The following is a 26,575-nucleotide window of genomic DNA, read 5'->3' as shown; positions in this document are numbered from 1 at the left end:
GCCCTTAGTTTGACGAGGATTTTGGCTACTTGAATTCTCGCTCCGCTCGATGCGCTTGCGCACATCGATAGGTCGCGAGACCTAAAAAAGAAAGGAAAAAAGAACAGGTGGTATGAACGAGCAAAAGAAACAAATATGGAAATAAGAGGTAACAAAAAGGCAGAAAATAGAGTGAGAAAAAGAGAAGAGAGATGAAAGGGAAGTATGAAAGAGGTTGGTAGGAAGGAAAGAGCATGAAGAAGATGGAGAAAGCAGGAGTAGAACAAGCATTTGCAATGCAATAGGTCTTGCATTTGCGAGATTTTGTGCTATTGGCATTGTAAATGACAATGCCTTTTATTTATATGTTTAAAAACCATACAGTAATAAAAGGCATTGTCAATTACAATGCAAATAGCACAAAATCTCGCAAATGCGAGACCTAATGCATTACAAATGTTTGTTTATTTTTTTATGTTTTTTTACCAGCACTTGCTCTCGCAGCCACCTACTGCCCTACTCAGTTTTTGGGCACGCTGAATGGTGTTTATTTCTCGAAAAAATGCCTATCGCATATCATTTAAAATCATAAAGTAGAAGATTTGGGTGCATGACAAGTGAAATGTTCTGATTCATGATTAAACTGAACTGCTGTAAAGGCTTTTCTGATAGAATAGATTGAATTTTTTCTAATGAAAGGAAATTCGATCCCTAAAAAGAGGGTAGTTTCACATATATACATTATCTCCTTTTGTATCATCCTCTTATATTTATTTGCAGTTTTATGTAATGCAAACTCGACTACAAGTATATCAGAGCACTTTATATGATCCCCAGTTGCATTTCAGACCGGCACCTTCTTTTTCAGTCACGGGGAGTCTAAGCGATTTGCCCGGAATCACCGGATGTTTGAGAAGACGCCGAGAGCCAAATCTGCTTCCCTGGCTGCAAAGTCGGACGCGCTGGCAGTTATGCCACATCCTCTCTGCTTTGCTCCGTCAGTCAATGAATAAACAAACAAGGTCCTCATGTAGTGCGACTGGACCACCGGTACATCTGAGCACTTTACATGATCACCAGTTGCATTTTAGATCGGCACCATCTTTTTTAGTCCTGGGGAGTCTAAGTCTAAGCTCATAGCGCGCAGTCAAGGGCAGCGTCTCTGTTGTGCAGAAAATTAACACAAGGAGCACCTTGTATGCCCAGACATCCAGCTGACACGCCGACTGCAGTGCAGACGTCTATGGTAATTTTATTAGCCTCCTGTTAGTGATGTGTGTGGCGGCCACCACTGCCATTCTGACAAAAAAATTAAAGGGAAATAAAATAAACAGGAGAAGAGCCTTGTGACAAAAAAATAGAAGGGAACGCACGCATGGTGCGCAGTCAAGGGCAGCATCCTGCGAGTGGTCTGTGTGGCGCCCTCTGCCACTAATGTAAACAATTGCAAATGTACAAGTTGTAAAGTCCTCTGGGATAGCTACACCACTTGGCTTGCAACACCATCGCCCCTGCTCACCTGGACGGCCGGTCGTCACGGGCCCCACTCTCGTAGTATTCCTGCTCGGCTGTCGTCTCGTCGTCCTCCACTGTCACATCAGCACCTGAGCCGGGGAGGGAGCGGAGGCTCCGGCTCTCGCCGGCACCTTCCCCCGGGAATGCATTGACAAGAGCCGCCGCCCAGCGCAGCAGCCAAAAGGTGAGCAGAGTCACCCGCAGCGCGGACCGGCAGCCCATGGGCACAAAAGCATGGGAGCACCTACGAGCCCCCGGGTCCAGCTGTCACACACAGAGGCGCACGCCCGCCCGCCGCCATCAGCGGCGCCCGCACAGATGCCACACCATAGCCATGGACGACGGACTAGCCTGAGTCGAGCCTGGTGACGTGGCGTCACCCCCTACACCGGCGGGGAGGGAGCTAGCTTGAAATGCGAGAACTGTCTAGACTAGGTGTTCAACGGCAGCATTGCTAACGCAGCTATAGGTATGCTAAACAGACGTGGTATGGTAATGTTACAGCTGATATTAAGATTGTAGGAGAGCGCATATGAAAACAAGCGGGAGGCGGCTCGGGCGCAGCACGTCTTCCGGAGACGTGCGCGTCCACAGAGCTGAGTCGGCTCGTTCACAGGCCAGTAGCGGCTCGTGCACAGCCCTAGACTCCCTTGCCAGTGAACACGGTGACTATAGAACTCGCTGGCGGGAGCGCTTCGCGCTCCAACGCCAGGCGAGCCCTAAAAAAGGAGCAAGAAGGGGAGGAAGAAAGGGGAGTTAGAAAGAGGAGGAAGAAAAATAAGGGCCCAGCATGAAAGAATAAAAGAAGAAGAGAGAAAGCTAGAAAGCCAGAAAGGAAGAATGAAAGGAAGAAAAGAAGAAAAAAAACATCAGTGTAGTGCAACTTTGAAAAAGGCATATTTAAAACAATACAAATTTATATTTTTCACAGCCCGATGGGCAAAAAATCTGGATTTCCTTAAAGACACGGAGGCTAAGATTACGCAAATCTCCTTCATTGCCAAGCTCACAGCTGCAACAATTGAACAAATCTAGAATTTCAATAACATTCTAGTAACTTATAAAATCTATCAACGCGCATCATTCTCGCGTCTTTGTTGGTGTTGAGAAAAAAATTAACCGGATAACTTCTATTGCTTTAACTTTTCAAGCGCGGCATTTCTATTCTGAAAAATAACATTGAAATACAGTCAGTAGTCTTTACTCCACCAGGGAGGGTTTTTAGTGGTGAGATTATTTTAGCCTCTGTATCTTTAATATAATCCAGATTTTCTGCCCATCAGGCTGCGAAAAATCTACATTTTATGGCATAACATGGAGGCCAAACATTATGCAAGTTTAAAGGTGCCCCTAAGGGAGTGTGCACCAAATATAGTAATGTCTATACCCGCTTCTTTCATTACCTCTTTTACTCATATGGCTAAAGTAGGGCATGAGACTGCCTTATGAGGCGATCTATAGGATAACAGCAATTGATCTGTTTTCCCTAAGGGTCGCAGTTTTTCTCTCATATTCCTGTAAGCATTTTACCATGCAAAGTCTTTCAGTCTGAGATCAGGAAAGCCTTCCCCAAAGAGATCAATGACAAACTGCCTGATATCAGATCCTTCTTTCCCCTCCGGCACCCCCAAAATACTCAAGTTATTGCGTCTTGCGCGAATTTCTAAATCAGTTAATTTCATGAAAGTGTCATCTCTAACTGCCTGAATTGCCTGTGTCCTTTTCTTCTGCGTGCTGAATTCACCCTCGAGCTGGGAAATCCTGGCCTCCGCTTCTCCAATCCCGGTTGCGAAGTCAGCACAAGTCTTAGCAACTCTCCTAACCGCATTTTGTAATTTTCTGCAAGCCCCTTGTGTACGAGAGCTCTCTGCCCTTGTTTCAGCTCGGTGTGCCATATTAACTTGGTAGATTGTAGACAGGGTAATTTCTTCAATACCATTGGTGCCAGTGAGAGGCTCGTCCAATATTCCCCCTTTCTTCACATTGTTTCCCACCTCCTCCAGACTTGGCAAGTGAGAGTAATCCCAAGTCATGCTACCAGTGGTCCCCTCATGTTTATTGGTGAAAATAGGAAGAGAGGGAATTTTTTTTACAGTGCCAGATTGAAGCATAGACTGATCATCCTCCTCCTCCCAATGAAGGCTGCTCGTGTCGCTTCTGTTTCCGCCCCAATCTTTTTCTTGAGATTCGTCCTCAGATGAGTTAGAGTGGTCTGAGAGGGAAAAAAATGTGTCAGCGCTTTCTCCTTCTCTGAAATTACATTCCTCGCCTTTATCCGGGCTAACAAGGTCATGCCCGCTTTCCATGGTTATAGCAGCAGAGTTGTCATGGAGTGGGCCTCAATTTCCCACAATGCACTGGGGTTACTCTGGTAAAGCTGTGTAAACCTGAGGGATATTTAAGGAAAATAAATGTTGCTTGCACATTTGTGAGTTTTCTATGCGTTAGTTAGTGTCAGAATATATACAATTTACAAAATATGTATATTCCCAGTCTTTGGATGAGGTCGAGGCGATTTTCCATGATCTAATGGCCCACACCTTAATGTGTTAACGCACATGATAAAATCCTATTAATCCTGCTTACCTAATACCAGCAAAAGTGAGGGCTTGCTATGTTGTCCTTGTAGGCTATGTGTAATTTGGCCACTCTATACATGTTATTCACAAAATATACTCTATGGTTAGTTATCAAATCAGATAGCTAAATCTGGTAGATTGCATTATTGAACCTCAGAATACTGAAAATTGGTCAAGGTTATATACATTTTCTTGAAGATTAGAAGTAGGATTGTAATTGTATTTAAGCCACTTCATTAATTCTCTTTATTTACAATCATCACTGCTTAAGGACGGTAACTTGTTTTCTTCATGTTTTGTATTACTGCATACATTTGTAGGATGTTACCATTGCTTGTCCTGATAATCAATTCTGATCTTGCCCTTATATAATCAATTAACTTGAAATGCCAATGTCCTCCCTCTATTTAACTAGGCACTGAATGTGTTAGTTGCAGGGCCTGTATTAACATTGTTCTCTGGCTCGTCTACTCATTGCTGTATACTGCCAATAGGGGGTCATTTTTTTCAAATTATTTTGCTGTGCACATTCACTTTTATTCACTCGTCACCTGCACTGCTTCGTCACAAGGATCGCCTACTGTACCAGTATTGCAATATTGTTTGTCTACATTTTACATGAGCGATAAGAATACATGTACATCCTGTTATAAAACGGTTTTCGTATATTTGTTGTATTGCGACGTTCTGTCACGTTTGGCCCCTCACACAGTATTGTTTCTCTTCTTCTACATCAGAAGGAACCACTGTCAAATGTTCACTACTTTATTACTCAGGTTTTCAGGAATACTGGATGGGACCCATGTTTACTGTTTATTGCTCCAATTAATTGGTATTTGTGTATGTCCGGCGACGGCTGTGCAAGCTTTGGGATGACAGAGGGCTCAAATCTGTGCCATTCTAACAACTGGATTTATAAGAAAAAAAAAATAGATGATGGGACGTCAAAATATGTTTCTTTTACCGACAGTTAGTATTTTTTTTCCATTGTTACAGTTTTGTAGCAGATGACAAGTAAGGGGTTGTTAACAGAAGAATAGTTTAAACGTTTTTCCAAGTAAGGATATTTCACTATAGTTGATGCTTCCTTCTGTATGAGGACTTTGGTGATGTGCTTTTATAAATTTACCGTGGTACAAAAGGGGGTGGTGATGGACGGAGCATCTGAACCAATCAAACACTCACACCCAGTCCACAGATCTGGGTTTAATCCATCACCGTTCTTTAGCCCACTCTGCCACCCCAGTTCATACATGGCCATATGCAAATCAGTCTGACCCTGTGCCTCATGGGAACAGTCCAGCCCGAACTGCCAAGCCATGCCTTCCCTGGACCAGAAACAAGCTTCCGAGGACCGGTGTCTGGCATTTCAGCCGTCTTCAGCCCGGCTTGCTTGAATCCAGTGGCAAAGTGAGCAAGGGACTCACGTCTGAGCATACCCTGCCAACTTATGGCGAACAAAGTGGTACACAAGGGGGTGGTGATGGACGGAGCATCTGAACCAATCAAACACTCACACCCAGTCAACAGATCTGGGTTTAATCCATCACCGTTCTTTAGCCCACTCTGCCACCCCAGTTCAGACATGGCCATATGCAAATCAGTCTGACCCTGTGCCTCATGGGAAGAGTCCAGCCCGAACTGCCAAGCCATGCCTTCCCTGGACCAGAAACAAGCTTCCGAGGACCGGTGTCTGGCATTTCAGCCGTCTTCAGCCCGGCTTGCTTGAATCCAGTGGCAAAGTGAGCAAGGGACTCACGTCTGAGCATACCCTGCCAACTTATGGCGAACAAAGTGGTACACAAGGGGGTGGTGATGGACGGAGCATCTGAACCAATCAAACACTCACACCCAGTCAACAGATCTGGGTTTAATCCATCACCGTTCTTTAGCCCACTCTGCCACCCCAGTTCAGACATGGCCACATGCAAATCAGTCTGACCCTGTGCCTCATGGGAACAGTCCAGCCCGAACTGCCAAGCCATGCCTTCCCTAGACCGGAAACAAGCTTCAGAGGACCGGTTTCTGGCATTTCAGCCGTCTTGGCAGTTTTGGGCTGGACTGTTCCCATGAGGCACAGGGTCAGACTGATTTGCATATGGCCATGTCTGAACTGGGGTGGCAGAGTGGGCTAAAGAACGGTGATGGATTAAACCCAGATCTGTTGACTGGGTGTGAGTGTTTTATTGGTTCAGATGCTCCGTCCATCACCACCCCCCTTTTGTACCACTTTATAAATTTAACAGCCACGTATTTAACATTTTACTTATGACTTGGGTATTCTGGACAAAAGCGGCCGCAGTTTAAAATAAATCGCTTTCTTGCAAGGTATAGGGAGAAGTGAAGGTTGGGTATCCTTGTTGGATTTTGGAAGCACCCACTTTCCATCTTATGTTCACGATGCAATATTAATGCTGAAAAGTGGTGTGACTTAATCTAAAAGTACAACTAATAGCATGCGCCAAAGGTGGTTCGGTATCCTCCAGGTTAAAGAAAAATGGAAGGGATGAACCAGCTGAATAACAGTTGTGGACTTTTGTACTTATGCATGTTACTCAGTAACCTTTCTAAAATGGAACAGACTAATGATGTAATAGAGAATGCTTAATTAATTAATTAATTAATATCAACAATGTCTTCCACAAATTGACAAGAGTCTTTCTGGTTTCCAGGTGGAAAAACGTTGGATTGTTGTTCACCTTTGCTTTCAGGATTTCCACTAAGGGGCATGCTTGGTGACGTTTATGTGATGGACAACACTTCTAACACCGGATTATTCATCCACTGATTTCTTGGCTCTTGAAACACTTAGAACCTGCCTTTCATTCCCAATCCATGAAAGCCTTCGAATAGTTTTTTCCACCCACAGACTAAATTTCCATGGAGTACTTACTCAATACTTTGTTTCCACATTTTCAGAACAAGGATCGAGTGAAGCACATGTATGGTTGGCAGGTGTCAGACCGCACATTAGTGTGCTCTTCTAAAGCTCCTATTGGTTCAGTCCACTCTTTTCAATGGACTGACCCTACACTTTGAGCGATTGATGGCTCCAGCGGTTCCTTGTTCCCTCATCAGCCTGCACTATTTATTTAGGAGAGCAGTCGGATTTCCGGGTCAGAGCTCATTATCAGTGCGTTTGTTTGTCTGTCATAAAAAAAGCACAATTAAGCTGTGCTTGTATCCTGAGCAAGCGCTGCTTATCAGTACACTTTTGTATTGTGAGGGAAGAAGGCCAGCAGTGTACTCTCCTGCCCAGAGCTTGCACTATTTAACAATGCTTTTGTGCTCAGTTTCTCAGAGCTCCCCGATTTTATGAGCTTATAGTCATCTCAGCACCGTTGGCCTCATAGTTTTGTCAAAGATCGCCTTATTCAAGATCCCACTGAGGGGCTACGGTTGACTTTCCCAGTTTATCTCCCATGAAAAAAGCTGGTGGGGTGTTATTCTTTAACAAACAAATACAGTTTTAATAATATTTCGACGGCATGAATTAGTTGTCCATTGTCTATTAGTTGTAGATTTTTTGTTCTTATATTAGTGTTAAAAGCTCTGTGAGGGTTTTGTTGGAACTTTATCAACACACATTACTCCCACCTGCATATAGGATCAAGTACGCATACTTATCTTTTGTCAAAACGGTCTTTATTGCTTTTCTCAAAAAAAGCATACAGTGCAATAAAGTACTTAGCTCAAACTCTACTATATGAAAGCTATTAGGAAAACAGTTTCTGCCTAAAGTGGAGTTGAGCGAGTACATTTGGGATGCCATATATCTGCACAGTCAGCAAACTTGTCAAAACATCTCCCCCCCTGTACCTGCCCCCCCACCCCCAACAGTAACCCACTAAGTGATAGTACATGAGGACAACAGTGACAGCACTGGAGAGCACGTCTTCGCCCATAAGAGGGACAGGCAGAGATCAGAAGTACGGCTTGGCCTAGAGTCCAGTCTCTCTGATCTGTGGGCCCCTTGACCCGTTAATATTGGACGAGATGCAACAGCCGTGGTCGGGGTTGGACAAGCACAGAAAAGATATTTAGATGAGCGAGGTATGTCAACATGGGGCGCCATAAATATTCAATATTTTTGTAATTATCAGAGAGAATATCTGGCATGCGTTCCATCTTAAATGCTTGCATGCCATTGTGACAGAGAGCCTCTTTACGTTTCCAGGCAGCAGCCACAGTGAGCTTCGCGGCCCCAAAGCAGAGTCTGATTATCGTCTGATCCCCCACCGTTTGGCGTTTCAGAGATTCGTCCCTCAATCACAATAGCGCAAAAAACAGGTTATCTGGAATTGGATAAGATTTCGGGTAGTCCCACCAGATGTGTCTGAAGTTGCTCAGCATACCACACACTTCAACAGAATTCAGACATATTAGGGAAGATTTTTTTTAAAGTTTGGTGGGGTACAGATACTAATAAAAAAAATAATTATCCTCCCTAATTCCATATCGAATGATTGAACCAGGATATATCTCCCCCATAGTTTGGACCAATGAGCTTCTGATATATTTTCACCTAACGTCTGTTCCCAAAAGCCCATAAGACGTGGCTGAGGGGTAATCAGAGTAACAAGTAAGAGCTAATAAAGAAACAAAATACATCCCTTAAATACACTTCCACTTCTATCAAATTTTTCAATAGGGGTAAGTTCTCTAGTAGCTGCCACCCTTACATATGGCTAAAGCACCCATTGTTTTAATTGAACGTAACAATAGTGTTCCAAGGCCGGGATGTGGACGTTTCACTGGCAATTCTCAAAAGTGAAGATATCTCACTTATGGAATAAGTCTGAGATAGTGAGGCATCCCCCTGACCTCCAAGGATCAAAGGGGCCAGGCTGTAAAGCTGGGGCAAACACTGGATTTTAATAAATCGGGGTAAATGGTGAGGGGAAGTGGTCTAGGCAGCCATTCTGTTTACCCCAAACTCTACAGGTAGTTTGTGTAGGTGTGCTCAGGTAGGCATTGAACGGACGGTCCACTTTGGACTTCCATAATAAGTCCCAAATGTATCTCCCAGCCACTGCTCTATCCATATGGAGCCACTGTTTGTCTGATCCATTCAGGGACCACTCTTAATTTAGCTTCTTTATAGTAAAGATCAAAGTCTGGTAAAGCCAGGCCCCCTGCAGACTTATATAATCACAACAGTTTGTACGGAAGGCAGGCCCTAAGGTCCTGCCAAATAAAGCTTATCACCAAAGAGCTCAGTGCCGGCAGGAATACGCGATCTAGCCTGATAGGGAGCCCCTGGAATAGGTTGAGTAGAGCAGGTAAAATGGTCATTTTAAATGGCATGAATTCTACCTAGCCCAGAGATAAACATGGGTGCCCATCGTGTAAGATCAGATTTCAATTGTGGTGAGTAATTAGCACGGTGGAGACTTGATATTTTGGGGGTAATCTTAATGCCCATACATGCAATATCCTTCCATGCCCTTTGAAAGGCTACTTACCATCTTTTTCCTTCACAACCGTGAACAGAGGCTACTGGTCCACATATTAAATGTACTTAAATAATGTAATGTCTATGGTTTTACTCTCTATGTCTCGTGTTCACCCTTTCCACACAAGGAGTAGACACTTCAAATTCACATTTTCCCCAACAGACTACTTACATTCAGACAATTTGCAGACATATCCACTGTTGTTAAAACAGGTTATTATTTTACCCCACATACATTTTTTATGCAGCGCGATTAAAGCAATGTAGGTGTTGCAGCCAACATGTCACACCGACTTCTGCAAAATTAACAGTTGCCTCTTTTTCTAAAATAAGGACTCATTTTTGCAGTAGTATGCAGAAGTTAATCAGACTTCTTGAATCTGGCTCTTTAATGTTACTTTTCTGTGTTCCACTAGCCATGCTCATTTTACACAACCTGGGGCAAGCGCCCTACTGCAAATCAAGTCGTATAAGTCACATGTCATAAATATTGTCTAAATTGATTGTTTTGTCATGATTTCTACATTTTACAAACTTTATTGTTCGGTCAACTGCTATTTTATTTTTATTTATAAAGTTTTAGTTCTCAACATATCAAAACAAATTAAAAATAAACACATTGGCTAAAAACATAGACAAAAATGTTTTATGGTCTCAAAAAAGTACACATTATCACAGAATTCCCTAGAACTGAAGGGAACTACTTTGTGAGCGAATGTAATCCTTGTAAAAGGACACCATACCATAACTCATAGTAAACCCAGTTTATGGCTGAAGTGGGTCGACACATTGCCCCTTGATGCATGCTGGAGTAGGTGAAGGAAAAATGTGAATGACACTATCCCAAAATAATGAATGAAGTCTGGCTGAAAACCCTGTAGGCAACTATGGTATACATACATCAAAAGGTCTTGGAAAACACAGACCTAAAAAAGCCAATTTGTCTGTCCGCATCTTGTGCCTTTGAGAAATAAGGAAAAAAAGAAAGAAAAATGCACGAAAGAAGGGAATGAAGAATGGAAAGAAGGCAAAAAAGGAAGGCGGGCAGCAAAAAAAGGAAGGCAGGAAGAGAACCTACAGAAACCCTTGCAGAGGCTCAAATCGGATGTAACGCACTGGCGTTCCCTCCCGCTGTCTCTGTTAGGAAGAGCAGCTCTCTTTAAAATGCTTTCGCTCCCACTGTTCCTTTATGCATTCAAAATACCCCATTCCTGGTCCCTATCACTTACTTTAAGGCAATAGAAGCAGAAATCTCTTCCTTATTGTGGAACGGAAAATCGGCTCGTATAGCTCACTTCAAATTAATCCGTAGCTGGTATGATGGGGAAATTGCGCTGCCAAGTGTTAAATTATACTACTGGGCTGCACAGCTAACGGTAGTCAACCAATGGTTACATGCCCCTCACCATGACCCAGCCTACAGCTTGGACAGGACGCTACTCCCCACAGACCAACTGATGAAGGCCCTATACACTAACAAACGACGTCACACGCTCACAGGCCCTACGGCTCACACAGTTAAAATCTGGCACACAGCGCAGAGAGCTTTGGGCTGGGAGGGAGTGCTTACACTGGCCACCCCACTCTGGGACACGCGTCGCCTTGGTACCCTGGCTAACACTAAGGGGTTCCGGCAGTGGGACCTCATAGGTATCTCGAAGATAGGGTACCTGTGGAGTAGGGGCGAGATCATCACATTTGAAGCCCTGCAAGAAAAATACGGAATGGCTAGTACCGAGCGGTACCGCTACACACAAATTAGACATGCCCTGAAAGGTGCCATCCCACCGGAAACAACCCTGGTTGAATCCTCCCCACTAGAGGATAGACTCCTCACTGACCATCTTGAGAAGAAAGCAATTTCACTAACGTACCATAAGTTGATAAATAATCTGCCTGACCCCACAGTGGTTCTCCGTAGTAAGTGGGAGGTGGAACTAGGGGACAGACGACGAAGACTGGCTATACGCACTTGCTTCGGCAAGAGACGCCTCCATACCATCTCGGCTAAAGCTCATACAACTGAAGATACTACACCGAATCTATTATTCCCGCACTCTACTACATAAATTAGGTCACGTCCCGGAACCTGGGTGCCTGAGGGGTTGTGGACTCCCGGGAACATACTTTCATATACTATGGGACTGCTCCAGGATAAAAACATACTGGTCAGAGGTGCTGTCTGAACTTTCAAGTGCAGGCGGGGTAGAAATACAACTTGACCCACGGTGTTGTATATTAAATATTTGGCCGCCCACGGATCTAAACCGGGGTCTGCAGACCTGGGCAACACTAGGCATGACACTAGCAAAGCGAAACATAGCTAGAAAATGGGGATCCGGCACCATACCCTCAAGAACACACTGGGGGGAAGACATGGATACGGCGATGGTGGCAGAAAAGGCGGTATTTATACATAGGGGGTGTCCCAAAAAATGGTCCACTATTTGGGGCAAATGGAATGAATACCGGGGAAACCCATGTGAACCACCGCAGGAGGTGTCTGAACTGACCACAAGTCCGTAGGGCGGAAGCCAGGGCGGAATACCATTGTAACGGCCATAGGTGCCCAAGTGGCGAAAACAAAGACATTAGACTGGCAAAACATCTTCTTTGACATATCGGCTGGTTGTCGAACTGTCTTACGAACACATGCCAGACAAAGCTACACCCATGTAGAGATATATCCGGAGGCCCACGTATCTAATATTAACGTGTATATGGTGTTATGATAGTCGACGTTCATAGATCACCAAACGTAATATTACTTGTATACAATGAAGATGCCAATATTTGTTGTTTGCATGTGAGAAAACGGATTCTACGTGTACTGTTACACTGAAAAAGCCAATAAAAATGGTTTATAAAAAAATAAAAATAAAAAAAAGAAGGCAGGCAGCAATAAAAGGAAGGCAGGCAACAAATCAAAGGAGGCAAGGATGGAAGGCAAAAATAAAAGGGCCAAAGAAAATAAAAAAGAAAAGAAAAAAAGAAAAGAATGAAAGAAGCAAAGAAGCAAAGAAGCAAAAAAGAAATAAAAATGAAAGTAGTAAAGAAAGGAAATAAAAAAGAAAAGAAGACAAAAAAGAAAATTACAGAAGGCAAAATGGAACAAAAGCAGGAAAGAAAAAAGGGAAGAAGGCAGCATGGAAAGAGATTAGAAAAGAAAAAATGAATAAAAATGAAAAAGAAATAAGGAAAGAAATCATTAAAGAAATAAGAAAAGAAGCAAATAAGAAATGAAAAAAGAAAAAGGCAAAAAGAGAAATAGAAAGAAGGGAAGTAAAGAGGTCAATACGAAAAAAGGAAACAAAAATGAAAGAATGCAATAGAGAAAGAAGGAAAGAAATTAAGACTGCAAAAACAGAATGAAGGGAAAAAGGAAAGAACAGGAAGAAAAGAAAGTAAAGAAAGATAGAAGATGGAAATATTGGATAATAATATTCCAAATTACACCCCAACTATGTTTAAATAAAAGTGTTACTAGTGTGCTGCAAATTATACACAATAAAATGTGTTTTTCTTCATGGGAAAAGTTTATTAAAGAACCATTGGGAAAACTGAGTTCAGTAACACAATATGGTATGCTTTGAAATAGCAGTAGTAAGATAAACAAAGTCCATTGGAAAGGAATTTACAACAGCATTGGTAGGAGAGAAGAACTGATAAAGATGGAATGTGCTGTGTGCTCTTTTCCAATGTGTCATGCTATCACATCAGGCAACACTAAAGAAATGACAAGGTAAAAACAAAAACACTGGCACTGAATGGAACTACCTTTTGTGTGGATGTGCTCCTTGTGAAAGAGCAAAATGCATACACTCAAATTAAAGTTAATCAGTGAATTAAGTAAGATGACCCATTGCCAAATGGTATATGCAATAGTGGGTGGAAGCAAAATGCGAATGACAACAGACCAATGGATGAAGAAAGGTGGCTTAAAGCCCCTTAAAGTAAGAATATTAAACATTATTTTAGTAAAATCAAAAGGTCTTGTCTAATCCCAACTCGGAACTACTTTGGCTACAAAGACAAACTCACTGACTGATCAGTCGATCAGTCAGTGAGTGAGAGTCAGTCAGTGAGAAAGTCAGTCAGTCAGTGAGAGAGTCAGTGAGAGAGAGAGTGAGAGAGTCAGTCAAGTCAGAGAGTCACTGAGAGTCGGTCAGTCAGTCAGTGAGAGAGAGAGAGAGTGAGAGCCAGTCAGTCAGTGAGAGCGTGAGAGTCAGTCAGTCAGAAGGAGAGATTGAGAGTCAGTCAGTCAGTGAGAATCAGTCAGTAAGTCAGTGAGAGAGAGAATCGGTCAGTCAGAGTCAGTGAGAGCCAGTCAGTCAGTGAGAGAGAGATTGAGAGTCAGTCAGTGAGAGAGAGTCAGTCAGTCAGTGAGAGATTTACAGAGTCAGTCAGTGAGAGAGGGAGTGAGTGAGTCAGTGAGATAGATTGAGTCAGTCAGTCAGTGAGAGAGAATAAGAGATTCAGTCAGTGAGAGAGTGAGTCAGTCAGTGAGAGTCAGTCAGTCAGAGAGTCAGTGAGTCAGTCAATCAGTGAGAGAATAAGAGTCAGTCAATCAGTGAGAGAATGAGAGTCAGTCAATCAGTGAGAGAATGAGAGTCAGTCAGTCAGTGAGACGGCGTGAGAGTCAGTCAGTCAGTGAGAGAGTCAGTCAATCAGTCAGAGAAAGAGTGAGAGTCAGTCAGTGAGAGAGACAGTAAGAGAGTCAGTCGGTCAGGGAGAGAATCAGTCAGTGAGTCTGTGAGAGTCGGTCAGCCAGTCAGCGAGAGAGTCAGCCAGTGAGAGATTGACACAGTCAGTGAGAGTCAGTCAGTCAGAGAGAGAGAGTCAGTCAGTCAGAGAGAGAGAGTCAGTCAGTCAGAGAGAGAGAGTCAGTCAGTCAGAGAGAGAGAGTCAGTCAGTCAGAGAGAGAGAGTCAGTCAGTCAGAGAGAGAGAGTCAGTCAGTCAGAGAGAGAGAGTCAGTCAGTCAGAGAGAGAGAGTCAGTCAGTCAGAGAGAGAGAGTCAGTCAGTCAGAGAGAGAGTCAGTCAGTCAGAGAGAGAGTCAGTCAGTCAGAGAGAGAGTCAGTCAGTCAGTGGGAGAGTCAGTCAGTGGGAGAGTCAGTCAGTGGGAGAGTCAGTCAGTGGGAGAGTCAGTCAGTGGGAGAGTCAGTCAGTGGGAGAGTCAGTCAGTGGGAGAGTCAGTCAGTGGGAGAGTCAGTCAGTGGGAGAGTCAGTCAGTGGGAGAGTCAGTCAGTGGGAGAGTCAGTCAGTGGGAGAGTCAGTCAGTGGGAGAGTCAGTCAGTGGGAGAGTCAGTCAGTGGGAGAGTCAGTCAGTGGGAGAGTCAGTCAGTGGGAGAGTCAGTCAGTGGGAGAGTCAGTCAGTGGGAGAGTCAGTCAGTGGGAGAGTCAGTCAGTGGGAGAGTCAGTCAGTGGGAGAGTCAGTCAGTGGGAGAGTCAGTCAGTGGGAGAGTCAGTCAGTGGGAGAGTCAGTCAGTGGGAGAGTCAGTCAGTGGGAGGGTCAGTCAGAGGGAGAGTCAGTCAGAGGGAGAGTCAGTCAGAGGGAGAGTCAGTCAGAGGGAGAGTCAGTCAGAGGGAGAGTCAGTCAGAGGGAGAGTCAGTCAGAGGGAGAGTCAGTCAGAGGGAGAGTCAGTCAGAGGGAGAGTCAGTCAGAGGGAGAGTCAGTCAGAGGGAGAGTCAGTCAGAGGGAGAGTCCGTCAGTGGGAGAGTCCATCAGTGGGAGAGTCCGTCAGTGGGAGAGTCCGTCAGTGGGAGAGTCCGTCAGTGGGAGAGTCCGTCAGTGGGAGAGTCCGTCAGTGGGAGAGTCCGTCAGTGGGAGAGTCCGTCAGAGAGTCGGTCAGCCAGTCAGCGGGAGAGTCAGCCAGTGAGAGATTGACACAGTCAGTGAGAGTCAGTCAGTCAGAGAGTCAGTCAGAGAGAGAGTCAGTCAGTGAGAGAGTCAGTCAGTCAATCAGAGGGAGATTGAGAGTCAGTCAGTCAGTGAGGGAGATTGAGAGTCAGTCAGTCAGTGAGAGAGTCAGTCAGTCCATCCGTCCGTCCGTCCATCGGTCAGTAAGTCAGTGACAGAGAGATTGACAGAGTCAGTTAGTCAGTCAGTGAGAGAGAGATTGACAGCATCAGTTAGTCAGCCAGTGAGAGAGTCAGTCAGTGAGAGCATTTTAACCCATTAACCCACTAAACTGACTATATCTTCAAGATCTTTCCCCATGCCTTGGCCTCCATTGGACTTGAGCGCACTTTCCCACAGGGTGTATTAGACTGTAGCGGTTTTTCTGCCGTGCACGCATTAACCCACTAAGACGTTTCTATACCTTAGAAGGATGAGAGGCAGATTGGCCGACCTAAGAAATAATCCTGTAGCCAGCATGCTATACAAACGTTTTGGTGGTGCACGCATGAACCCACTAAGCTGTCTATAACTTGAAGATCTTTCCCCATGCCTTGGCCTCCATGGAACCTGTATTAAAGGCGTGAAAAAGCTGCTGATCTACCTTGTATTAATAAACACTACAATACTGTGGCTAGCATGCTATACAAATGTTTCTGCCCTGCACGCATTAACCCACTAAGCTGTCTGTATACCTCAGAAGGATGAGAGGCAGATTGGTTACACTGTCAGAATAAAAAAGACCTTTAGGATCAACTTGCCTACTTTTTAACATTTGTGGTGTTTTTTTCTACAATTACATTTTCACTTTCAGCAAGCACGGTCAAACCAGTCAGCCTCTAATAAGAACAAACAAAAGAAGAGGGGGTGCAAATGGTGCTTATTAAAAACAGCAGCAAAAGAGGAATGGTGGGGGAGGGGCAGGCACAGGATTGCATTGGCCGCCGTATGTGCCTCTGCTCGCTCCCGACAGCCAAACGCTGTGGGAGTGACACATTGTAAAGGAGGTGGGACATGTACCCACCTTTGACCATTTGCGTGCTTTTATTATTGAAATACACACGCAAAGGCCAATCCAATGTGATCCAATGTGTGGGAGTTGCCAAACAGACACGGAAAATTTCGGAGTGCTCACAAGAAGCCTCCCATAGAGAAGCACATGCGCGCAGCGCTAGGCCCGACTTAAAAAGGACAGATGATATAAGTTTAGACCAGTGCCACTTATAAAATAATTTACTGAATCTTTGGTACGAAAGGAGCGATTTGTGGTTCTTCCAGCGTCATACCTACTGCCCTCCAAAGAGTTATCTTGCACACAAATTCCTTTCAACAGGATCACTCCTCCTTTACACGCTACACACCATTCTGTCTATGGCAAATATGTTAAATCAATATTAAAATCAAATGCAAACATTTGAACTGAATCACAGGTTTGCTCTCTCTGACGAATAGGCCAATTTGAGACCAATCATATATGCACATAGTAAAATGGATGAATTTCAATGGTGAGAGGCACTCTCTCTCTTCAAAAATATATTGATGTAGGGAGGACACCAAGCGCCATATAATTTTTTTGTATCTCTTTGTTTATTAATCCAAATTTATGGGTGTTAGAGCAGTGTCCTCAAAGTAGATGACTGAAATGTTGGTGAAATGTGCTTGGAGTGACAAGGAAGTGATTCTGTAACAAAGAAATTGGAAGAAGTGATAGCCAACTCAACTGAAGAACAGAAAATTAGAGAACTCAGGAATTTTATGGACATGAGAACGTCTACGCTTGAGGGAGATATTAAAGCAAGGAAGCAGTGCAGTTTTGCAAGAGAGGTAAATCTACCTCACTGGAAGTCCTCTAACCTTTGCAAAAAAACGTTTCAGGGACCAAGTACTGAGAAATATAGTTTTGCTGGTATGCATGACTAAGGGTCATATTTAGAGTTAGGTGGCTATAGAACATCCACCAGAAAAAAGCAGCCGATGTGCGGTCTATCATATTTAAAGTATATGGAAGGTGTATATACTCTAAATAGTGCATACATCTCATCCACCGCTTTAAACATATCCCTAAATCAATAATGTTGTAATAATCCCATGGACTAGTCTGTTACCAGCTCTGCAAAGAGTTTCTTGGCCTCTTCAGGGATATAAGTGACACTATAAATTACATAACAATACACCACAAAAACACATATTAAACAATGGAAAAGAAATTAAGAACATAAAGACTGCACAGAGCAAGAAACCGTGCACAGGGCATGGTAGGATTAAAAATCAGTCATTTGGTTACTTTTATTTTAAAATATTATTTTAGAATACCCACGACCGGCACAATCTTTGTCATGTAAGTGAAACACATAATAAACAAGCATTTGCAATGCAATAGGTCTCGCATTTACCCGAGTTTGAGCTATTAACATTACAAATAACAATGCCTTTTATTTTTGTTTTTAAGACTTAAATAAAAGGCATTGTCTGCGAGACCTATTGCATTGCAAATGCTTGTTCTTAATGGTACTCCTACTGCATAACTCAACATAATTTGTGGTCATATTAGCCATATACATATAGATGTTTTAATAGAAGAGTTTTTAAAAATATTTTTCAGTCACATATATACAGAACCAAAACACATAATATCGTACATTAATATACACACTTTTTACATTGTTTATCTCCTTTTGATCGACACCAATAGATTTTTGTACACTCCACATATCTCAATTCACTCACTCCTTCAATCACCAAACAAGCACAGTCTCACTTCAGCCACATTGAGGACCCATAAAGATTTGGGGGCCCCCTTGCACAACAGGGACCTTCGTTAGGCCCATACGCCAAAGGTCGACATTAAAATAGTTTATTGAACACGCTTTTCTGAGCCCAACCACTAGAAGGCGGTATAACACTCAGAATAGGTTTAGCACGGAGCGCTATTTTTATATCCATTTACCGATATTGGCACCCTCCCTTCCCATACACCTACGTCACAGGTACCTATCTGAGCAGACCAAACAACTAACAGCCTGGACCGAATGTCTTTTTCCGGCGGTCTGATTTAAGTGCTAGAAACTAGTAGAACACCGCAAGGCACACAAGCTGTTGAGCAAGAGAAGAGTCCCTCAGAAAATAATGGAAATGGACCACGAGTTGACCACAGGAGTTGGGAGATATGCAAATAATTAGTAAGTGATCACCAACGGACTTCTAAGAGCAGGGGCAACACCAGGCCCTTTTAGAGACTTCAGTTTGTTCGTTTTAAAAAGTGCACATTAAAGCTGATGATAGCAACGCTCAGTGCTGTATTAAAATAAGCATTAACCTCAGTGCTTTGAAAAAACAACGTTCAAAACATGCAAGCTCCCAATGAAATGATGCTAAGTAATCCCAAGCCCGCCAACATGTAGCATCCAAAGGGCATGTGTCATATGAAAAGTAACCACCCAGTAGAAAAAATGCACATACAAATTCTGCGATCTTAGGCGTGGCTCAAACACTGCTTTATGTAAATGAAAGAGGATGGTTTAGAAAATGGCTAAATAAATTAATACATAAATGATATATAAAACAAACATTTGGGCGAGGAAGCAGCCTAAAGACTAGAGAGGTCGAGCTCGGAAAACGGTTTGAGTCTCGGCAGGGACGCTCAACTCAACAGCTTGTGATTCTGTGCAAATCTCCCCGGGCCTAATAAAAAATGATTGTGTGTCTGTAAAGCGCTCTGTGTGCTCCGATACCCTCGGGTCGAGTATGCGCTATATAAAACAAAAACAACTTTTAAAAAACGGTGGTACGCCTCACCGCTTTGGAGCAGCAGGCGGCCAAGACACGCAAACGGACTTCAAAGAGGAAGGCAAAATAGAATATGTGTCCTTGTGTAGCGCAACTGGTGTTCATGTAAAGCGCTCCGATACCAGATACCTTCGGGTAAAGTTTGCGCTATAAAAACAAGGCAGCATGACGAAGCTTCTGATAAGAAGCTTGGTTGCCATGACAATAGAAAGCTATTGGCACAAGATGGCGTCGGACTGTCCACTGTCCATACGTAAGCGCGCATGTTGTTAGGTTTGCATGAATGTCGAGAGCAGCCATCTTTGTCCATCCCTACGCGTGCATGTAAAGCTTTGAACAAATCAATCGCAAAAAGCACTCGCATGGCGAGAACAAAGCATGCGCTGCTATCGCCAGACGAGACCTAATAAAAACCATGACTAGTTGAAGAGCAACAAAGACACAAGCCTCTTCATTACTTGAAGGCACTGCTGGAAAGTTGGGGGATCCAGCTGGATCCTGTTCTGGCAGCTATTTCTGAAAAAAACCATGCTGAATTTGTCCTGGTGTCTATTTGAGACATAGGGACATAATTCACCAGTGCCCTAACAATGTCTGCATTCTGTTCGGAGCAGCAACCTGCAGGTAACAAGGGTTTTTTAGGTCTCGGCCTGCGTAAGCAGTGGGCGGAGCCCGAGATTTTATGTTTTGGCTACAATGGGGCTTGAACCCGCCCTTCTTCTCCATTGGTTGGCTTCCTAAACGGAGGCCAGCCATTGGAGGAGAGGGGCTTCACTCTGTTCAAGCCCCGTCTTTTTGCGATTCGGGGGCATGTTTTTGGCAGTTTTTAAGCCGTGACGTCATCCGTCACTCAACTGCTAAAAACACGCCCCCGAATCTCAAAAATAACCGCGTGTTTCTCCGAGGCATTTCTGCCTGGCCTCGGAGAAACATGGTGGTGTTCGGCTGCCCTCCTGACGGCTTGTTGACGGCTTGTTGATTATATCATGCATGTTTCAGCCACAACAATTAATTTACCATACTTTTTACGAACACAGGCCTCTGACACATTGACCGTTTGGTATATTTCCAATCCCACACCTGCGACATTGCTGCCGCCGTGAGCACCCGCAAACAGAAATGACGAGCACAGGCCCTCGGGTACTCATTCCCCCAGCCCGCCGAAACCCCTCAGCACTGCACGCCCCCCAGCCCCGCACGCCTATAGCCCACAGGGCCCGCGTCACCGCGCCTGCCGGGAGCAGCTAGCGAGGCAGCTTCCGCAAGGCTGAGGCCTCTGGTGGGGGGGGTTTATCCGATCCCCGAGCACTGCAACTCCAGCAGCCGGCGTGGGCGGGCCTTGTTTGCCTGGAGGCGAGTCTTGGACCTGGGCTAGCAGCGACTTTTCCGCCGCAATCACCTCCCCCCCGTGGTATATTGCTGGCGTATGTCTCGGTGGGGGCATAGATCGGGGAGAGGGGTAACTGCTACCTAGTAAGATGGAATGGGCGGGGCACCTGTAAGTGGAGGCAGAGTTAAGAAGAACAAGTAACTGTCGCTGCATGTCCTCCTGCCCGTGACGCGCTGTCATGATAATAAACACTACGGGTGCCGGGCAGGAATTCTAATCCTCCCTGCGTGAGTCGGCTGCACGGTTCATATGATTACCGTGCTAAATAAATAAACTTCACCATCATTCAGGAACCGCTTGCGGAACACGAGTCTCCGCTTCTAAAATGACACAAATGCCTTTCTCTTCAAGGCTTAGAGCGGGTCTAGTAGCTTTGAATAGTTGCTCAGTTCTGCAGCATTACCCTTAAGTCCAGGCATGGAAGCCCACTGCACGGCACAGCAGAGCTTCCGACTTCGGGCTCAAGAAGGCACGTGAGTAAATGTAATATCGATTTATCATACAGAACACAGCAGACTAAATGGTGTCCTACTCTTAAATAATAGGTGTTATTACTGCACAAATCAATTGTACCCATGATATCGACCTCTGAAGCATAGAAGGCTGTCAATCCTGCTGGCATTCTTTTTTAAAACATTAAATAATGTCGCCCGCGTGTCTTGTTTTACCCGCCTTTCCCCCTCTCCTCGCTCACTCCATAAATTATAACAGAACAAAGCCAACATGCTTGACCAGCTGTGCCTGGGCTGGGACTTTGTTTTGCTATTGTCACAATTAACTTGTTGAAATAGGGACTAAAAAGCAATTTACCCCTAGTGCGGTCGCCAGCACAGATGTCCTGCTCTTACAATGAAATGTAAGCTGAGCTCATGCCTCCTCGGCCACGTGAATCCAGAGACTAGTGTTGCCTTTAATAAAGAAACTGCAAGCATGTTAATACCAGCTTCCTATGTATTTTGGAGCCTTCTGACGTGTTTCCGGTTCTGGGGACGCATGAAAGCCTGGCTGGGCAGCTGTACCTTATCTAGGGTCATCAGGCTTACACTGCAAGCACCCCCACCAATTCCCCAAACCCGCATGTCCGAGCAGTGCGGACAAAGATCACTGCATTCCGTGTAAGGTGAGCAAATGTTTGCATTTGGAGAATATGTGAGGCTGATTTGTAGGTTATCCTGCACAATGACATCATGAAAAGAGAAGCGAGTTTGTAATTAAAAGTCCACTTGTTACTGATGAAGTGCCATGAGTTCCTAGTTAAAGAGTGTTTATGATAGAAAGTTAACCGGCATTTCATTAAAAAAAATTCCCCTTTTAGTAATGGCACAAACGCCGGATGTACTTGCAGCAAGTATTGTACTTATTGGTTTGTTTTTATCGGTTAGATTCTTGTAGATGTTCCCTTTCATTTTAGAGAGACGCATTTAAATTTGGGTTCAACGGTGCCAGTGTACGTGAGCCCCAGGATTTGAAAAACGGCAGGGTATTCACATTACTAAGACACATTACAGATTTAAATATTGCACTTTCATTTATTATCCTGAGCAAAACCAGTGCATTTATTTTAATTATTCTACAAACCATGAATGTCCCTTTTTAAGAAAATTTGCTATTCTAACCAAAGCATTTCAGCAGCAAACTAAAACCAGTCTGAAAATGCATCACGTTCTATTGAGTTTAAAATTCCTTGCGTCTACGTACACTTCCGTACTACACTGAACAAGGATCTCTTCTTTGCTTATGTGCGTCCGTCGGGTGTGCACAGGAACCCGAAGGGGGTACAGAAAACCCCTTTTTAAAGCTTCTCAGGCATCACTCTTTTATTTTGGTGGCTGTAGCAGCACACAAGAGCATTCCTGAAGTAATTTGAAAGGGTCAAGACTGAGCAGCTTTACAGGTTATACCTGAATGTTTTACTCCCAGTCTTTCATTATCCTAATTTTGCTAAAAGGGGTTAGTTTGGCTAGAAATGCAATCTTATTAGTAAAGCCAACTCCAACGACTGTGGTGCTTTTTAAATCCCGAGTTTGTCATTCTCCAGACCAGACACTCCTAAAATATACTGCCTACTGGTATGTATGACATGTGATGCACATTCCCACACCTTGTAATCCTCATTGTTTTATATAACATTTGCTAGAATCAATTGCACACAAACAATTCATTATCTCTGTATAATGTGGGTGTGTTGTACAGTGCTCGGACTCTCTGCATTGGTTTGAGTAGTACTATAAAACAAATTTAAATGCATGTGAGAAAGGTCCTCATGGAGGCTGGTAGTAAGGGAATCCGTGAAAAAGGAGGTCCTGGCGGAGCCAAAAAAGAATGTTGCACCGGGAACCACCTGTGCTAATGCTAGCTCTGAAAGAGTGAGTCTGATGTCTGTCACTGTGCTATTTGACGTTCATAGTTGTGCCCAGTTGGGAAGGTGTGGAACTCAGTCTTGCCTGTATGGACCTATGGCCTTTAAAAGAACATTGCTTATTTTATAATGTAAGTGCCAATGTAGTTAGATGACAAAATGTTGTTGTTTCTCACATATTTCTGTAAACATGAACTTCACAAGAACGTCGTTAAAGTGTTGTTTATGTTGCAAAACACATCATGATGCAGCAAAACATTATTCATTTAATATACCATTTATTAATACGTCTTAATATGTATCCCACCCATTCTCCCTTCCAGTACTCTTCCGCATTTCCCCATCGCCAAATAGTTATGCGATTTATTTAAGGGTCTGCTTTACATTAGCAAAATGTTCTAAGTTGAGGGGTACTCCGATGTAGTAATTCACCAGGGAGGAAAGGGCCCTCTGACTGACTACACCTCAGTCAATAACGACCTGCAAATGCCCCCTTGATAATATTGCAGAAATGATGTAGTGGGCACTTTCAAATTTGATGTTGTGAATACGGAGCCAGCCAATTAAATGTGCCCTTTTCCACCTTGAACAGATAAAAATTAACCCGAATTCACACATATTGGTGCATGAGAAGGCCTGGCTTACTCTTGTAGTACTCCTGGCCTACACAGGTATTTCAGGCACAAGTCAAGAGTAGGCCCAGTTTACTCGTTAAACTAAGACTATTACTGTTTTACTCCTGGAATTCTGGGGAGGGGGGGTTAGAAGAGTAAGTCACAATCTTTGTGTTCTGGTCGATTGACGTTGTGTGATTTCATTCATTGCAGTAATTTGAGAATACCATTTGAACATCTCTGGTCTAGACATAAAGCAATTGACCAACAGGCCCAACTTTACCTTCCCCCTCAGCTACTAGAATTATTGCACCATGCTGCACTACATCAATGGATAAATCCTAAATTCAGGAAAAGTTGCTTGTAAGGTGGAGCATTTTGGTGCACATCGACCACTTTACTCCTCTTACAGCGAAGATTGTTTGGGGGTTTCTATTCGAGAAATTGAACCTTTGTAAGATTAAAAACCTGTGGATGCAGATTCTAACTTTTTGCAGTGAATTGTGCATTTTCTCTGATTTGGGCTTGATTCACAGAAGAGTCAGAAATGTATGAACAGGCCTGTGCCCTTCCACCAGAAAATTAGAGTGCAACAGTCACCGTGAAAGGGAGGTGGTGGCTTGGTGTTGTGTGCGTGTGTGTGTGGCTCTGTGTGTGTGTGTGGCTCTGTGTGTGTGTGTGTGTGGCTCTGTGTGTGTGTGTGTGTGGCTCTGTGTGTGTGGCTCTGTGTGTGTGGCTCTGTGTGTGTGGCTCTGTGTGTGTGGCTCTGTGTGTGTGGCTCTGTGTGTGTGGCTCTGTGTGTGTGGCTCTGTGTGTGTGGCTCTGTGTGTGTGGCTCTGTGTGTGTGTGGCTCTGTGTGTGTGTGGCTCGGTGTGTGTGTGGCTCGGTGTGTGTGTGGCTCGGTGTGTGTGTGGCTCGGTGTGTGTGTGGCTCGGTGTGTGTGTGGCTCGGTGTGTGTGTGGCTCGGTGTGTGTGTGGCTCGGTGTGTGTGTGGCTCGGTGTGTGTGTGGCTCGGTGTGTGTGTGGCTCGGTGTGTGTGGCTCGGTGTGTGTGGCTCGGTGTGTGTGGCTCGGTGTGTGTGGCTCGGTGTGTGTGTGTGTGTGGCTCGGTGTGTGTGTGTGTGGCTCGGTGTGTGTGTGTGTGGCTCGGTGTGTGTGTGTGTGGCTCGGTGTGTGTGTGTGTGGCTCGGTTTGTGTGTGTGTGGCTCGGTGTGTGTGGGGCTCGGTGTGTGTGTGGCTCGGTGTGTGTGTGGCTCGGTGTGTGTGTGGCTCGGTGTGTGTGTGGCTCGGTGTGTGTGGCTCGGTGTGTGTGGCTCGGTGTGTGTGGCTCGGTGTGTGTGGCTCGGTGTGTGTGGCTCGGTGTGTGTGGCTCGGTGTGTGTGGCTCGGTGTGTGTGGCTCGGTGTGTGTGTGTGGCTCGGTGTGTGTGTGTGTGGCTCGGTGTGTGTGTGTGTGGCTCGGTGTGTGTGTGTGTGGCTCGGTGTGTGTGTGTGTGTGGCTCTGTGTGTGTGGCTCTGTGTGTGTGGCTCTGTGTGTGGGTTTGTGGGGCTCTGTGTGTGGGTTTGTGGGACTCTGTGTGTGGGGGGCTGTGTGGGGCTGTGTGGGTGGGGCTCTGTGGGTGTGGCTCTGTGGGTGTGGGTGGGGCTCTGTGGGTGGCTCTGTGTGTGTGTGGGTGGCTCTGTGTGTGTGTGGGTGGCTCTGTGTGTGTGTGTGTGTGGGTGGCTCTGTGTGCGGGTGCAAATGCAATAGGTCTCGCATTTGCGAGAGATTAAGCTATTGGCATTGTAAATGACAATGCCATTTATTTATGTTTTAAAAACAAAAACATAAATAAAAATAATGTCATGAGCAATGCCAATAGCTCTAACTTTAACAGTGCCGAGACCATTGCATTGTAAATGTTTGTTCTTAATTTACTTCCAACCAGGCATAAAACAATGGTCAGTTTTAAATGGTCATCAGCCCTTCTTTTGATCAACTATCATTTTGGCTGGGAGCCATCTGGAGCATAACACCTAGATGCCAAGAAACAAAGGCAGACAGTTTATCACTTCACAAGTACTTTAGAGAAAGTAAGACTTGTAGGCAGATTTTTGACTTTGTTCAACACACTGTGTGAGAGATGTGCATGCACTGTAAGCATGCAAGATGTATCTGTGTGAATGAATAACTACACAGTAATGATTTAAAAGACACCTTTTTTATATGTAATAATTTTATAGCGCTACTAATCCCAGTGTAAGGTGTTAAAGCGCTGCTCATCAAACACAGAGGTGCAATAAATCATATGTTTGTAAATCAATGCCCAGGAAATGTAACATAAGACATTGAGGGTTTAAAGATGAAGGAATCACAGATCTTTTTTACTTGTAGACATTATATGTTAAAGGTGAATGGTTGGGAGAAGCACAAAGTCAGGATATGCAATGTAACACAGTGATTGTCTTGGTCTGTATGAAAAGACCTTATTACTTCGCTTCTTTGCTAATTTAGAATAACAACAGATTGAAAACAATAAGGATCCTAACCCATGACTTACAGTTTGCATGCAGCTCAGTGATGTCAGTAAATAGATCACTGTGCTATATTAGAACAATTTCAACTTATAAACCAGAAATAACAAAATGATCGCAGTGTAGCAGGAGCCCACTTACCTATCTAAATAAAATACAAATCTATGATCTTCATGTTACAGGATGTGTTTTACAGCACTCGCTATAATCCTTTATGCTACTTTGGAAGTCAAAATAGTGACTGGACAAAACACAACTCTCCAAGTACTATCTTAAGTTCTCTTACTACTTATTAGAATGCCATCAAAATTGTTAGGCGCACTGTCTTAACTATGTAGGATATTGAATGCAGCCTTTTTGTGACTAATTAAGTAAGATATAATCGAGTTTAAGCCAAGTGTCCTTATAACCAATTTTTTTGCAGCAGACTTTTAAAAAATAAATGTATAAATTGACAGTCTACGTTTGCTTTTCAAACCTCAATCCCTT

The 26,575-nt window shown here is 44.2% G+C and overlaps 1 protein-coding gene across 3 annotated transcripts in view; it reads right to left on the bottom strand.

Annotated features, from left to right (window-relative positions):
* DEXI (Dexi homolog) overlaps positions 1–26,575 on the bottom strand; it is a 95,845-nt gene that overhangs the window by 68,331 nt on the left and 939 nt on the right. The gene's annotated exons all lie outside the window — the stretch shown is intronic.

The sequence above is a fragment of the Lissotriton helveticus genome, chromosome 10 (genome assembly GCF_964261635.1).
Source record: "Lissotriton helveticus chromosome 10, aLisHel1.1, whole genome shotgun sequence".
In the NCBI taxonomy this organism is placed as follows: Eukaryota; Metazoa; Chordata; class Amphibia; order Caudata; family Salamandridae; genus Lissotriton; species Lissotriton helveticus.
The sequence above is the reverse complement of the archived record's forward strand: the minus strand, read 5'-3'. Positions and strand labels throughout refer to the sequence as shown.